This window comes from Pleurodeles waltl, chromosome 3_1, assembly GCF_031143425.1.
Source record: "Pleurodeles waltl isolate 20211129_DDA chromosome 3_1, aPleWal1.hap1.20221129, whole genome shotgun sequence".
Lineage (NCBI taxonomy): Eukaryota > Metazoa > Chordata > Amphibia > Caudata > Salamandridae > Pleurodeles > Pleurodeles waltl.
In genome coordinates, this window is record NC_090440.1 from 1,464,273,235 (window position 1) to 1,464,284,058 (window position 10,824).

Genomic DNA, 10,824 nt, shown 5'->3' on the forward strand with positions numbered 1-10,824 from the left:
AACACAGGTGGTGGTTCTGTGGCTCTCCAGGGGTCTGGCCTACCTTCCTTGCAACTGGGAAGTCTGTGGTCGCTCGCACAAGCTGCACAGCTGGAAACCCTGTGCACTGCATCTGCTTGTTGTTGCAAAGGCTCGTTGGATGTTTGGTGTAAAGACCTCCTAGCTCAAAGAAGTCCTGGCCTTCAACACTCCAGCTTCAAGAACGATGTTCTCTCTGCGACTCCTGCGATGTGGGCATCCCTCTTTGCTGTGCTCTTGAGGCCTCCCTGTGCCTGCTGCCAGCGGGTCCTGCGGGGGGCTCCATTGATTGCTGCTGGCTCTCCTGTGTGCTGAGGGTTGGCCCTGACCTACCTGCCAAGGTTGGGCCACCTGGACCTTTCTCATCCCCAGAAATCCTGCAAATTTTGTGCAATGCTTCCCTGTATTTGCCAAGGCTTGTTGGTGGTCCCACGGAACACTGACCCCTCTGCAGCTCAACAACCGGCATGGGACAGCTCGTGAACTACTACTAGGACCTTCCTGCATCGCCAGGACTCCACAGCTGCACTTTTGTCCACCCTCCTACAGGAAAGCATCTCCAATATGGGTGGACATTGCCCTCCTGCACCCCCTGGGCACCTCCAGGTGGTCTGGGCTCTGTCCCCTCTTTACTTAGAACCTCTTCTTCTGGTATCCACTGTAGGAAGGTAGCCTCTTTCTAGCCTTGTAACCCCCACTTTTGGCCTGTTTGTGAGTATATATCAGGGTGTTTTTACTGTCTCACTGGGATCTTGCTAGCCAGGGCCCAGTGCTCATAGTGAAGACCCTATGTTGTCAGTATGTTTGATATGTGTCACTGGGATCCTGCTAGCCAGGACCCCAGTGCTCATAAGTTTGTGGCCTATATGTGTTCCCTGTGTGGTGCCTAACTGTATCACTGAGGCTTTCCTAACCAGAACCTCAGTGTTTATGCTCTCTCTGCTTTTAAAATTGTCACTGCAGGCTAGTGACTCATTTGACCAATTCTGATTGGCACACTGGAACACCCTTATCATTCCCTTGTATATGGCACCTAGGTGCCCAGGGTATTGGGGTTCCATGAGATCCCTATGGGCTGCAGCATTTCTTTTGCCACCCATAGGGAGCTCAGACAATTCTTACATAGGACTGCCACTGCAGCCTGAGTGAAATAACGTCCACGTTATTTCACAGCCATTTCACACTGCACTTAAGTAACTTATAAGTCACCTATATGTCTAACCCTTACTTGGTGAAGGTTAGGTGCAAAGTTACTTATTGTGAGGGCACCCTGGCGTGGTCCCTGGAACACAGAAGCTGGGTCCTAGTGTCTTCGACAGTCCAGTGACCCTTCTGTCCAAATTTGGTGGAGGTAAGTCCTTGCCTCCCCACGCCAGACAGTAATCCTGTGTACTGCGTGAACTGCAGCTGCTCGGGCTTCTGTGCACTTTTGCAAGACTTCCTTTGTGCACAGCCTAGCGCAGGTCCCCAGCACTCCGTCCTGCATTGCCCAACTTGCTGAGTTGGACACCGACCTCGTGGGACCCTCTTTTTGTGACTCTGAGTCGACCGCTGTCCTCAGATCTTCTAAGTGCCTGTTCAGGTGCTTCTGCGGGTGCTGCCTGCTTCTGCGTGGGCTCTCTGTGTTGCTGAGCGCCCCCTCTGTCTCCTCCTCCAAGGGGCGACCTCCTGGTCCTTGCTGGGCCCTGGCAGCACCCAAAATCCTCAACCGCGACTCCTGCAGCTAGCAAGGCTTGTTTGCGGTCTTTCGGCGTGGAAACAACTCTGCATCCTCCAGCACGCCGTGGGACATCTTCTGACCAAAGGAGAAGTTCCTGGTACCTTCCGTTGTTGCAGAATCTTTGGCTTCTTCCACCCGGAGGCACCCCTTTTGCACCTTCATCCAGGGTTTAGTGGGCTCCTGCCCCCCCCCGACACTTGTATGACTCTTGGACTTGGTCCCTTTCCTTTACAGGTCCTCAGATCCAGGAATCCGTCTTCAGTGTTTTGCAGTCAGTTGTCCTTGCAGAATCCCCTATCTCGACTTTACTGTCTTCCTGGGGTAATAGGGTAACTTTACTCCTATTTTTCAGGGTCTTGGGGTGGGGTATCTTTGACACCCTTAGTGTTTTCTTACACTCCCAGCGACCCTCTACACACTACACTAGGCCTGGGGTCCATTCGTGGTTCGCATTCCACTTTTGGAGTATATGGTTTGTGTAGCCCCTAGGCCTATTTCTCCCTATTGCAGTCTATTGTGATTCTACATTGTTTGCACTACTTTTCTAACTGTTACTTACCTGATTTTGGTTTGTGTGTATATATTTGGTGTATATTACTTACCTCCTAAGGGAGTATATCCTCTGAGATACTTTTGGCATATTGTCACTAAAATAAAGTACCTTTATTTTCAGTAACTCTGAGTATTGTGTTTTCTTTTGATATAGTGCTATATGATATAAGTGGTTTAGTAGGAGCTTTGCATGTCTCCTAGTTCAGCCTAAGCTGCTCTGCTATAGCTACCTCTATCAGCCTAAGCTGCTAGAACACCTCTAATCTACTAATAAGGGATAACTGGACCTGGCACAAGGTGTAAGTATCACAAGGTACACACTATAAGCCAGGCCAGCCTCCTACATCCACACCTGGGTTCTGCAGGTCACGACAGCAGCTGACAACCCAAGTCCCCACTGACTTCAGCGGGAGGCTCCCTGGTGTAGGTAGTCCACTGTTTTGGGTATCCACGGGTGGGGGTGGGTACTATCTAACTTCCCTTGCCGCAACGGTTTTCCTTTGGTTCCTCTGGGAAGGGCCCTAAAAACATAAATTCCAACCGCAACTCCCACATGTTAGCCTATGGACACGGACCCAAGATTACTACTCGGCACACAGGCGCCTGGGGAATCCTATCTACTTACTTTTGTGGTTTTAGTACTTCACAAAGTCCTAAGGGCTCTTAGGTGGTAGTGTGGGTTGGTAGTGATTTTCACATTCCATTTTCTTAGTATATGGTTTGCCCCCAACCCCCACCCCATAGGGGCCCATGTTATTTCATGCCTTTACTTACCTGTTGCTAAATATAATTTTTTTGTCCATATCTTCGGTTAGGAGATATACCAAAGTTAGTTCTAGAGTGTGTGTTACAATAAATATAACATTTTTCAAACACTGGTGTGGTTCTTTCCTGTGTGTACATCACTTGACTGACCTGTGGGATATTTGCAACTGCTTTACACCCTAATGGATAAGCCTGAGCTTCCCCTACGAGAGCTCTGTTATCTAGAACCTCCTACACGATCACTAAGGGGTGACTCAATATAGGTGCCCACCCTATACTGAGTCAGCCTCCTACATGTACTATATAAATGTTTCACATCATTGAAAGAAAAAGGTCAGGCTGAAACAGGGCAAGTTATATACCAATACAACACAAAGCTGTAACTAAATAGAATAAACACCCGGTGTATGCTAAATCCTTTAGAATTTCCAAAATAAGCAATACTCTCAGGAATACCTCTTTCCTAACAGAAATTACTTCACAACACAGGGTAAAAAAAAAATACAATAAAACTGTGTCTACTGCTTCCATAAATAAACAAGGGGGCGGTGGATGGATATTTAGTAACCAAGGGCCAGATGAAGCAAAGGGTTTTTCCCATTCTGTGTCAATGGGAAAATGTGTTCATACATATGGCCCCAAGTTACTTACCTTTGTTAACGCTTTATCTGGTAGAGACAACATCTAGTTGCAGATTCCTTATCTTAGAATTCCCCCCAGGCATCAGTTTGAATCCAGAGATTTTTCTCGAGCAGTACCCCTGTGCACCGTGGGGTGGCATAGATCAGTTCTGCGTCCGTTGGTCACGCTGGATATGACATTGCGAGCCCTATATATATAGGCAACACGCTGACGTTAGTTTCTGTTCACGACCTTCCATGCCAGAAGACCAGACCTGAAGAATACTGACCATTGGTGCATCAAAACCAGTTCGCAGAGCGGGGTTGATGAGTGGGTCGGTTAGGAATCTGCAACTAGATATTTTCTCTACCTGATAAGGCGTTACCGAAGGTAAGTAACTTGTTCATCTGATAGAGAAATCTAGTTGCAGATTCCTTACCTTATAATAGATATCCAAGCAGTACCATCCCCGGAGCTGGGTCTGCAAACTAAAATCATACTAGAAAGTCCTGCAGGACCAAACAGGCAAAGTGCCCATCCCTACGGACCTGACTGTCCAGGCAGTAGTGTTTGGTAAGCGTGTGTAGAGAAGCCCATGTTGCTGCCTGACAGATGTCCAAGACTGGAACTCTGCATGCTAACTGAGTGGTTTCAGCTTTAGCTCTAGTAGAATGGGAACACCAACATTCACGAAGTTGCTTTTTGCGAATGCATAGCACATTTTAATGCAAAGTACGACCCATCTGGAGGTGGTTCACTGCCAGACCTTTCTTTGCACCCACATAACCTACAAATAGTTGATCATCGACCCATAACTCTTTTGTACAATCAAGGTAGAAGAACCCAGGCGGTGGAGTCTCTTCTCTTCCTTAGAAGGATGCTTAAAAAGTAGGCAAGGTGATGGATTGGCCTACATGGAAGGGGGTAACCACTTTTGGAAGAAAGGAGGCCCGTGTGCGAGTCACCACTTTGTCACAATAGATGGAAAGGTAGGGAGGCTTAGATGACAATGCCTGCAGCTTACTCATCCTGCAGGCAGATGTTTCGACCACAAAGAAGGCTGTTTTCAAAGTGGGAAGCCTGAGAGGACAATTGTTGGAGAGGCTTGAAAGAAGCGCACATGAGAAAGGTCAAAACAAAATTCAAGTCGCATTGGGGCATATTGAAAGGGGACGGAGGAAACATAGGAGTAAGGACTCTAAAAAAACTATTTACAGTAGGAGATTTAAACAAAGAAGGCTGACCAGGCAGCCATAAGAAAACAGTTTGCAGAAAAATAACCTTTCAGAGTGGCCAAAGCAGAGTCCTCCTGGGCCAACAAAAGTATAAACAACAGAACCTCGGAGAGAGAGCAAGAAAGGGGGGGGGAGGGGGGGTCAACAGACTTGTCTGTGCATCAGGCACAAATTTCTTCCAAGACCGGGCTATACTGTTTTGTTGGAGGGATACCTGGCTGACTAGATAATATTACAGGTTTCGGGCAGAAGGTCAAAAGCTGCCCAACTGCCTCCACTCAATCTCCATGCAAGAAGGCTGAGACTGGACAGGTTTGGGTAGAGAGCCCTCCTCTCCTGCTGTGACAGAAGCGCCTCCTGAAGAGGTAGTCTGATGGGTGGATTGATAGCCATATTCAATAGCTCAGGATACCACACTCTCCGTGCCCAGTCCGGAGCCACAAGGATTACTTGGGCCTGGTCGTTGTTGATCTTCTTGAAAACTCTGGGCAAAAGTGGTATGGGCGGAAAGGCGTACAGGAGGCCTGAGCTACACTCGAGATGAAAAGTGTTGCTGAGTGAGTGCCACCTTGGAAACTCCAACATGCAATACTGTGTTCTCTGAAGAGACGAAGAGATCTAACCATGGTTCTGTCCACTGCTAAAAGAGATTTTGCATCACCTCCGGATGGAGACGCCATTCGTGATCGACCAAGCATTTTCAGCTGAGGTTGTCTCCTCTGATGTTCAGAGAGCTCACCAGATGTTGAACCATTAGGGATATGCTCTGCTGTTCCAGCCATGTCCCGAGGCCCAGAGCCTCCTGACAAAGGGTTTATGACCCCACCCTGCCCTGCTTGTTGCAGTTTCTCAGGGTGGTGGGATTGTCCATGAACACCTGCACTACCTTCCCTTTGAGAGAGGGAAGAAATGCTTCCAATGCTAGTCTGATTACCTGGAACTCCAAAAGGTTGATGTGGAGTCCTGACTCTGCAGGAGACTAGATGCCTCTCCCTGGTGGCCGCCCCATTCCAGGAGTGACGCATCTGTCACTACTGTCAGATCTGGTTGGGGAAGGGAGAGGGATCTGCCTATTCTATTTGGCATGTGTCACCAACAGGAAGCAGGAGGCCATGAGGCCCAACAACCTCAGACATTCTCACTGAAATCCATGATAGAGGCTGAAACATTGGTATCATAGCCTGAATATCCTGGACTCGCCGCATGGGAGGATAAGCCAGAAACTGCAGTGTGCCCAGAACAGCTCCGATGAAAGGGAGCTTCTGTGAAGGAGTCAGGTGTGACTTTGGCACACTTATAGTGAACCCCAGTGAATGTAGGTTTGCCATAGTCTAGAGGTGGGAGACAGCCTGGGGCGAGCCCACCTTCAATAGCCAGTCGTCGAGGTAGGGGAACACAAACCCCTGACCTGTGCAGATTAGCTGCGACCACTGCCATCACCTTGGTGAACACCCGAGGGGCGCTGGTAAAGCAAAAGAGAAGCATGGTAAACTGAAAGTTCTTGTGGCCATAAGGCTGGGGGCCGGCAGGACGGGGATGTGGAAATAAGTGCCTTGCAAGTCCAACACTACCACCCAATCTCCAGGGCATATAGAACCTGAGCCAGAATGAGCATTTTGAACTTTTCCCATTTGAAGAAGAGATTGAGGGACCGAAGGTCTAGGATAGGGCGGTGGCCCTTGTCCTTTTTGTACACCAGGAAGTAGCGGGAGTTACAACACGACCTACTTCTGGCACAAGGACCCTCTCTAAGGCTCCCTTGGCCAAGAGAGCCATAACCTCCTCGCAGAGAAGTTCCAAGTGATGCTCATGTCATCCGATCGTAGGATGATGGCATGGATACAGGGGTAGTCTCAAAGGGGAGGGAGTACCCCCTTCTGATTATCTGCAAAACCTACCTGTCTGATGTGATGGGCATTCAGAGGAACATGTGATGGCGAATCCTGTCTCCAACTAGCCCCTGGTAGGGAATTGTCAGACTAGGAAGGTTTGGAGGCAGCTACTGAGGGGGGTGTGGAGGACTGACCAGACAACTGGCTCCCTGATCCATGAGGATGGTGGATCCCACGTCCCTGGCCACGCAGAGCCTGGGCAGCATGCACAGCATGGTGCCTGGAAGGGAACAGACGTTTCTGATGGATACAGCTACCTGTGGATTCCTCACCTAATGAATTCTTCCCATGCGTAGCATTCGACAGAAACTTCTCTCTAGCTCTGCACGTCGACGAGGATGTCACAATTGCCCGACTCCACGCGGCTCCGCTTGATGTCATCGTGGCAATAAGAGGTCCTCGCCGGCATGCTGACGTCAGTTCCCTTTTTTCCGTGTCTTCGTTAACGGTTACTTTTGTAGCTGCCAGTATCGTTCACTCTTCGGAAAGGGATACTTTGCGTTTTTTTGCGACATGTCGGCTCCGAAGAAGTCAGGTTTTAAACCCTGCAGAGAATGCGGAGGTCGGATGTCGGTGACTGACCCCCACAACCACTCTCTTTGGTGCCTGAGTTCGGACCATGACGTCCAGGAATGTGGTTCATGCCAAAAGATGAACCCGAAGGCCTTGAAGGAGTGTGAGGCTAAGTCATTTTTAGCCAAGGTGAAGAAAGAGAGAAAACGGCATCATGGATCATCATCGGGGAAGTCGAGTCACAAGAAGCGGCGTCATGGTGACTCCAGGTGTCGGTCCAGAAGCCGGTCGACTCGACGCTGTAAATTTTGGGAAGTCAGCCCGACAGTGTCTCCACAACCAGTGACTCCGCAGACGTCCCCGGCGCCGTCGGTCTTTGAGGTTGTGGAACCTCAAAGTCAACAGGCTTCTCCAGCGCATCCAGGCGCGCAGGAGTCAAGTCCGGCACCAGCTCTGGCTCCTCAGGACTATCCTACGTTTCCGGCTCCGGGTACAGATCCGGTGGCATTTCTAAATGCCATGTTTGCTATATTCCAGAACATGGCTCCGGGAGGTGGTGCGCCGGCTGGCCCCACTGGTCCCCTGGCATTCAACCTAGGCGTTCCGGCTCCGTACAGGGCGACGCCGTTTATGCCGTTCTGTCCGGCTGGAGACTCTAACCAGGTGCCGGCGGCGCAGCTGTCGATGTCGAGAGAGAGACCTTTGACGCCGTTGTCTGTTGAGATGGAGCCTTGAAGTTGGATGTTGTCGACGGGTGCAGGGCCTTTATCCATGGCGCCGATGGATCCATCTACGGCGTCGGGAGGATCCGGAGATCCTGTAATGACGCCTTCTCAGCGCCATTCACCGACGTCGTTGCACTCCATGTCGACGCTGGGGTTGGAGGCCAAATTGAGATCCAGAAAAAAGGCCCTCAGGTTGCTGGAGGAGAGGGAGTACCAGCAGCAGATCCTTGAGGAAGGGGAGATTGCTGATCCCCAGAGTGAGTTTCCAGGATTGGATACAGCCAGTGGACTTGATACTTCCCCGGAATGGGATCTGGCCTCACCAGGGGAGTATACAGAGGAGGCAGCCACCTTTCACTCCGTTATCAGGAAGGCTGCGAATTTCCTGGAACTTCCCTTTCCTACAGCACAGGTTAAAACCAACCTGCTGACAGAAGTACTTCACCCTGCCACAGCCATTGCGGATCCTCTTTTGCCATTCAATGAGGCTCTCATGGAGCCAATAGAAGAGGTGTGGAAGAGGCCTGTCACCTCGTAGGCTGTGAGCAGGTCGGTGGCCAGACGATATAGGTCTGCACCTGGAGACCCCAAATTTTTGTCTAAGCATCCGTCGCCAGAGAGTCTGGCCATACAGAGGCATCCTGTTCCTCGCGGTCTGCTCCTGGCTCTTTTCCAGGAGTTCCATCTGACCGGGAGTCCAAGCGTATGGAACAGTCGGCCAAGAAAGTTTTCTTATCGTGTAGCATGGCGTTGAAATCTGCTAATGCTACCTGCATCCTTGGCAGGTACATAAACGCAATAATGGATGCAGCGAAGACAGTATTACCAGACATGCCCCAGGACTTGCATGGCCTACTTTCAAATGCCCAGGCAGCGGCTATGCAAGTCATTCAGTCAGGGCTGGATACCACGGACTCTGTTGCAAGAGCCATGGGGATCTCTGTTGCCACCAGGCGCCATGCTTGGTTGCGCACATCTGGATTTTCTTCAGACATTCAGGCTACGCTATTGGACTTGCCTCTTGATGGGGCAAAATTGTTTGGATCTAAAGCGGACTCTGCGCTAGAGCGCTTTAAGGAGTGTAGGGCCACTGCTAAGTCCTTCGGCCTGCAGGCTGCTTCGACCCCATTTAGATCTTTTAGGCGGCTGCAAGTTTTTGGACGAGGGACTTCCTTTTGTGGGAGATCGAAGCAGCCAGGGCAGCAATCTTCGAGCCTCCCTTATCGATCATTTAGGGGGCGGGGTAGGGTCCGCACTAGAGGGGCCACCCAGCAGCAGCACTCTTCCTCTTCCTCTTTAGGGATGCAACAAGGAAAGCAGCCCTAGTCCTCTCGCCATCGCGCCCCATAACTCTCTGGTAGGGGGGGAGGCTATCTCTTTTTCTTCCCATGTGGGAGTCCATAACATCTGATTCCTGAGTCATCAGCGTGGTGAGAAAAGGCTATGCCCTTCCCTTTCGGGAGATTCCCCTTCCCTTCCCTCTCCGTCCTTCCTTTTGTTCAGAAGATCATCTCCTGTTGCTAGAACAGGAGGTTCTGTCCCTATTGTTGAAGGGTGCAGTGGAGTTGGTACCCGAGCAGGAGAGGGGTCAGGGATGTTATTCAAGGTACAAGGCGATTCATTTGGCCCTCAAGGCCTTCCTCCCTTCCCTTCGCAGTCATCCGGTTCAAGTTCTAACGGACAACACGACTGCGATGTGGTATATCAACAAGCAGGGAGGAGTAGAGTCGTACCTTCTCTGCAGAGAGGCTCTACTGCTCTGGTCCTGGGCTCGGGACCATCGGCTTTGTGTAATAGCAAACCATCTGGCCGGGGTTCAAAACGTGCGTGCGGAAAGTCTGTCAGCTCTTCTCAGATGATCACGAGTGCCATCTTCATCCGGATTTGGTTCTTTACATCTTTCGGATGTGGGGTTTTCCCCGGATAGACCTTTTTGCCACTTGGGAGAACACGCACTGCCCATCGTTCTGCAGCCTTCAGTATCCGATGCAAGGAGCGTTGGGGGATGCGTTTCAGATCTCCTGGTGCGGCCAGCTGCTTTACGTGTTTCCCCCCATTGGCCACGAAGGGGGTGGTATGCAGACCTACTCCAACTCTTGCTGTGCCCTCTGCTCCATCTCCCTCTCAGGGCAGACCTCCTCTCGCAGTTGCAGGGGCGGGTTCTACACCCCCACCTCCAGAGCCTGCACCTTCATGCCTGGAGATTGAACGGGCAACCTGAGTGCTTTTTCTCTCCCGCCAGAGGTGGTGGACGTTCTTTTATCGGCCAGGCGACACTCCACCAAATCTGTCTATGCGAGCAGGTGGGCTAAATTTGTTCATTGGTGTGGAGAGCAACAAATTAATCCCTTAAGTGCCCATCTATCAGATATATTGCTGTTTGCTTTCTCGTTGGCGCAGCGAGGTTGTGCTGTGGCCACTGTCAAAGGCTATCTTTCAGCCCTGTCAGCCTTCTTATGTCTTCCTGATCAACCCTCTCTGTGCAAATCCCCTTTGGTATTAAGGTTTTTGAAGGGCTTACCAATAGGTTTCCTCCCACTCCGTTTATCATGCCCCAGTGGGACTTAAATCTGGTGTTAACTTTTTTGATGGGCTCTCCCTTTGAGCCACTTCATTCTTGCCCTTTAAGGTATTTGTTTTTAAAAACTGTGGGGCATATTTCTACTCCGTTTGCGCCGATTGTGCGCCAAATAATTTGACGCACAATCAGCGCAAACGTTGCCCCATATTTAAACTCTGACGCCTAAGCCCGCGGACGAAAAAAATCCGCTGTGTGCGTCATT